The sequence below is a fragment of the Solenopsis invicta genome, chromosome 1 (assembly GCF_016802725.1).
Source record: "Solenopsis invicta isolate M01_SB chromosome 1, UNIL_Sinv_3.0, whole genome shotgun sequence".
Taxonomy (NCBI): domain Eukaryota; kingdom Metazoa; phylum Arthropoda; class Insecta; order Hymenoptera; family Formicidae; genus Solenopsis; species Solenopsis invicta.
This window is the reverse complement of record NC_052664.1, coordinates 9,710,647-9,716,867: the sequence shown is the minus strand read 5'-3', so window position 1 is coordinate 9,716,867 and position 6,221 is coordinate 9,710,647. Positions and strand designations below refer to the sequence as shown.

At 30.7% G+C, this 6,221-nt stretch overlaps 1 pseudogene; it reads left to right on the top strand.

The window, feature by feature from the left end:
* The first annotated feature begins 1,229 nt into the window (after positions 1-1,229).
* LOC113004746 lies at positions 1,230-4,768 on the top strand (annotated as a pseudogene).
* Positions 4,769-6,221: the final 1,453 nt, after the last annotated feature.

Below are 6,221 nucleotides of genomic sequence, written 5' to 3'. Positions count from 1 at the left end.
CTCGATCCTTTTCTCTTCTTCGACTCCTCGTCGGTCACCTCGTCGACGTGCCCAGCGTGCCCGTGCTCGTCCCGTTCACGATTCTACACAACTCCCGTTCATCGACACTGCTGCCAATCGCCACATCGCAACGTTGCATCGCAGGCACTGCAACCAATGCAGCTACTGTCGCTAATCGACGTTACATCCTATTCGAAAGTGCATTGAGTTTTTTTTCTAACAATATTTAATTTCTAGTCATATTCAGTGTGTTAAAAAAAACCATTCAACATTTATATGATAGTATACACCACACTGAATAAAAAAATCTTAATAAACATAAGTCAAAAACTCAATCATTTCTGAGATACAAACATTTTTGCATATTATAGCGCTTTCGAGTGCAGTGGGTTTTAAAAGCCGCAGCACAGACTTTTGCATAGCTGCATAAAGAAATTGATTAGTCGTTTCCTTAGGCATGTGCTAATGGATCATGGACCAATCAATTCCTTATGCATACGGTTATGCAACTATGCAAAAGTCTGTGCTGCGGCCTTAAAGGGCCTCGCACATAAAATGCATAACATTACATAAGCACAACATAAGACCAATGGGCCAATGAGCATTCAGCATAAAGTCGCCATATTGATTTATATAACATTTTCATTGGTCCGTCGATCTTATGTTGTGCTTATGTTATGTTATGCATTTCATGTGCGAGGCACTTAAGGGGCTCACACATGAAGTGCATAACATAACATAAGTACAACATAAGACCGATGGGCCAATGAGCATCCAGTATAAAGTCGTCATATTAATTTACATTACATTTTCATTGGTCCGTCGATCTTATGTTGTGCTTATGTTATGTTATGCATTTCATGTGCGAGGCCCTTTAAGGGCCTCGTACATGAAATGCATAACAGAACCCAAGCGTAGTATAAAGTCTATCGCACATGAAATGCATAACATAACGTAAGCACAACATAAGAGCAATGAACCAATGAGCATTCAGCATAAGTCGCCATATTGATTTACATAAGATTCCCATTGGTCCAAAGGTCTTATGCTACGCTTATGCTCTGTTATGCATTTCATGTGCGAGGCCCTTAAGGGCCTTGCACATGAAATGCATAACAGAGCATAAGCTTAGCATAAAGGTTGGTTTATGCAGGCCGTAACCGCTAACTCATGCCGAAATCTGTAAAAAATTAATCAATCATAATCGATTTATACAAAAATAATCGACTATGATTGGTCAATTTTTTACAGATTCCGGCACAAGTTAGCAGTTACGGCCTGCATAAACCAACCTTAATAGCTTATTGTAGAAGCCTATAATAGGTTTTCTACAATAAAACTATTAGTCGGTATCATAAATCATAAGCCATAAGAATTGATCAATCACAGTCAAATATTCTCTTCACATTTGATTATGATTAGTCAATTTTTATGGCTTATGACTTATGATACTGACTAATAGTTTATTGCAGAAAGCCTATAACGCCTATAACACATGAAATGCATAACATAACATAAGCACAACATAAGACCAATGGACCAATGAGCATCCAACATAAAGTCGCCATATTGATTTACATAAAATTCCCATTGATCCAGAGGCCTTAAGGGCCTCGCACATGAAATGCATAACAGAGCATAAGCGTAGCATAAGGCCTCTGGACCAATGGGAATCTTATGTAAATCAATATGGCGACTTTATGCTGGATACTCATTGGTCTATCGGTCTTATGTTGTGCTTATGTTATGTTATGTATTTCATGTGCGAGGCCCTTTAAAGGCGAAAGCACACACTTTTGCATAGCTGCAAAACCGTATGCATAAGGAAATTGATTGGTTCGTTAGCACATGCTTAAGAAAATGGACTAATCAATTTCTTTATGCATACGGTTATGCAGCTATGCAAAAGCCTGTATCGCGGCCTTAACCCAGTTCATGGCGGATTAATAACGTCACGCTCTATTTTAAGTTCACATTGGATGATTCCAGTATATGGCGTCATTAATCTAATTGGATTAAAACCATAGGCCCGTATTCATAATCGTGACTTATTTTCAAGATCGTCTTAAGTACGATCTTAAGTTACCCTCTAGATTCATAGTCATGAATCAAGCAAATGCTTGAGTAAAATCTCAAGTCAAGACTTGTCCAAGGCCGGTATTCATAGTCGAGTCTCAAGTCAGCACTTAAGACAGTCTTGGCGAAGATCGTCTTATTCGAATAAAATCGTCTCAATAGTAGTACATTTCATAGTCATGACTTGAGGCGAGCTTGGCGAAGAAGTTCTTGCTCAAGTTGTGCTTATTTGATATAAGATCGTCTTCGCGAAGCAATGCTCAAGCTAATGCTTATTTATGAATCGGCTGTTTTCGTGATATTTCTTTTGAATCTTCCAATGGGAATATTGCATACATTGAACTAAATGGAACAGATTCAATATTCTATGTATTGTATCTGTAACATTCTGTCAATCAGTGCAACGAATTAATTACATTAATTTAGCATAAAGATTAAAAGAAAAATACTCAGGTATGTAATATTAATTAGAAAACAACATATTCGAAAATTGCTAATTTTTATAAAATTACTAAAAACAACAAACTTAAGTATTATACCTGCTTTTATATTATAACCTCAACAGTAGATACGAGAATCTCGACTGTCTAACGAAGTTTGTTATCCTGATTCTTTCACACAGTGTAAAAATCATAAAAATTAATTCTGGAGATTCAGTAGAATTAATTTTTACATTGCGCTTTTTACATTGCGCAAGAGAATCAGAATTACGAACTTCGTTAGATAATCGAAATTCTTAAGTTTATTATTGAGATTATAATAAATACAGGTATTTGAGCTTGAGTTGGTTTATTTTTAAAAGTAACAAACATGTTAAAAAAGAAAAATTTGTTTTTACTTTATCTAGTCTTAAAATCATATATTTATAATTATATGTTATTTGGCTAATTGAAAAGTAGAAATTTTATTACACAAAGCTTACATGCATATAATAATTTTATATGCAAATATAAAAAAATTCTTCAATAATTCTTATATATACTTTGACATCTCTAGAAAGTATTTGTATAATTGTTTATTTAAAAAATTGTATTTAAATGTTATAACTAATTACTTAGTTTTTTAAAGAAAACAAATATGCAAATTACTTCATTGTATGCATATAGGATTAATTTATCTTGTTTGTTAATTGAAAATGTATATTTTATATTGTTGCAAAATATAGGAAGTACAAATTCCAAATATATAATAGTCATTCTATCGGTGCAACCTGTATTGCCTCTGGTACAACATTATGAATTTACCCTCGAGCAAACTCTTTCTAAATTGACAAGATTTTTTTATCGATTGGGAGCTGATGCAGTATTAGATATGATAATGGCTGATGATTTTGTTCTATTGGACACCGTCAAAGAATTTATTGAGCGTTATAAAGCTAGTAAGGAGGGCACGAAAAATCAATTACCATTGCTGTCCTCTTTGTGTCCAGGTAAAATAAATATTTATGAAAACAATCAATTAAAAATTTATAATGTTCTTGTTTCTATATCAGGTTGGGTGTGTTACGCTGAGAAAACTCATGGAAATTTTATATTGCCACATATAAGCGTTACAAAATCACCTCAACAAATTATGGGGTCATTAGTAAAGTACTACTTAGCTAAAATTATGGGTCTATTGCAACAGAACAGATATATCACGTAACTGTAATGCCCTGCTATGACAAACAGTTGGAAGTTTCCAAAAATTTTTACAATCAGCAGAGAAAAACGAGAGACGTAGATTCTGTCATAACGTCAAGTATATACATATATCCATATTAAATCTTAGAATTAACATTTAAATATAAATTATGGTATCAATTTTCAGTTGAATTAGAACAGATGCTGAATGAAGACGATTAATTAGTATTAAATAAAATAAACGAAGGTGAAATTAAACAACCATTTCGTTCCTACAGTGAAGAAATTGGAACTAAATTATGCAGTCACAGTGGCTCAGGATGGTTACTCAGACTTCACTTTTTGTTACGCAGCGAAGAATCTTTTCGATGAAGATGACACAGTGGATTTTAAAAGTCTTAGAAATCTCTACTTCCAGGAAGCAGAATTGAAGAGAAATGACCAAGTGTTATTAAAATTTGCTATTATTATTGGCTTCAGGAATATACAGAACATAGTTCAAAAAATGAAAAACGGCAAGTGCGTTTACGACTATGTCGAAACATGCCCGTGTAGTAATTGTTTTATTTAAAATGTATTAACACGATGCATGTAATAAATAATTAAATTTAATATAATTACTTTTATTAGGTTGCCTAAACGGCGGGGCGCAAGTGAGACCCGATGGAAACATTCAACCCCAAGAACTTGCATTGGCATTGGAAAATATGTATCGTAAACTAAGTAAGAAAACGCTAAGTAAATCTCTGAAGAAAATACAGTTGTACAGAATTTGTACAAAACTTGGTTAGAAGAACGTACAAAGTTTACGCGTATTTTAATACACGATATTACGAAATACAAAAAATGAACACAGCACTCGCAATAAAGTGGTGATGTAAACTATGTTATATATATATCATTACTTGTATAATCTATATTTTTTTGTACAGTAAGTTCATTGGCTGATTGACTCTATTTTTGCAATATAACAAAAATAAATAAATTACTAATTAATTATTTGACGCCCACTTAAAGCCATGACTTAAAATATATACCAGCATGTTATATAAATAAATTTTATGTTCTTATATATGTCTATTTAATATCACCTTATATATACATAGCTTACATTAATTGTAAACAATTAAAATAATAATCAAAAAATTTTATTTATTTAATAGAAAATAAGATACAACTAATTATCTCCAAAAATTCTACAATGCGGGATCATATAAATTAAAAGTAATGAAGGATAAAATCCTTAAAAAATATGATTGAAAATAGGAAGAATGTTATAAAATGTAAGATTATTTATTAAAGTTGAGTTTTGTGATTATTAAAGTATATCTTAATCAGCACACAATAATTTTTAAATGCTTTTTTTAATATTTATTATTCATTGTACAATTCATTATAACAATAATATTTATTAAAAATTTATTAAATATTTATTTAACATTTATATTTCATTAATTACTTATTTAAAATAATGATTTGGGAAAATGTTTATTTAACATTTATTTAATATTTATATTACATTAATAATTTAATTGCAATAATAATATTTAATTAAGAATAATTAGAAATATATATTTAACATTTTTTTTTAATTAATTTAATATTTATTTTGCATTAATTTTTTATTTGAAACAATAATTTTAAAAACATTAATTTAACATTAATTGCATATTTATTTTACATTTATTTAATATTTACTTAATATCCATTAATGTTTAATTCAAATATTACTTAATACTGATAGATATTTATCGTCTCGATAAATCAATAAAATGTTATTGTCCGCTGCCGAAATTGCGTGTCCGCAGTAATTTTTAATATATTTAACATTTTTAATATATTTCTTCCTATCAAAGAATATTATTGATTATATAATTACATTTATATTATTTCAATTAAATCACTCTTATATTTTAAGTAGTAAAAATTTACGTAGTAAAAATTACAGATAATTTATAAATTTTAACACCTATTTTATGCAATTTTTGCACAGATCGAAGAACTGCATAAAGAGTATATTAATGTAAGTGGTGTAAAAAAACTAAAAATATCTTTTATATTTTTTTCTAATACCACTCATGTTTTTACAAGAATAAAGGAATTAAAAATTTACGAGTAACTAGTCTCGTCTTTGCTGTCATTCTTTGAAATTTAAGTATTTCAACTTCGGCAAACATTAATTTGAGGTTAGAATAGTACTCCACAGCTTTGCTCAAGTCTACTTCGACTTAGCGAAGATCGTCTTGTTTAGCTGTACATACGTCATACAAGACGTCTTATTACGACTATGAATTCATGACCAATAAGATAGTCTTAAGTCTGTTCTTATTTCGAATAAGATCTGTCTATGAATCATGTTGAGACCGAAGAAGACGTTTCCAAACAAGATCGTCTTGGACAAGTCTTGACTTGAGATTTTACTCAAGCATTTGCTTGATTCATGACTATGAATCTAGAGAGCAACTTAAGACCGTACTTAAGACAATCTTGAAAATAAGTCACGACTATGAATACGGGCCCAAG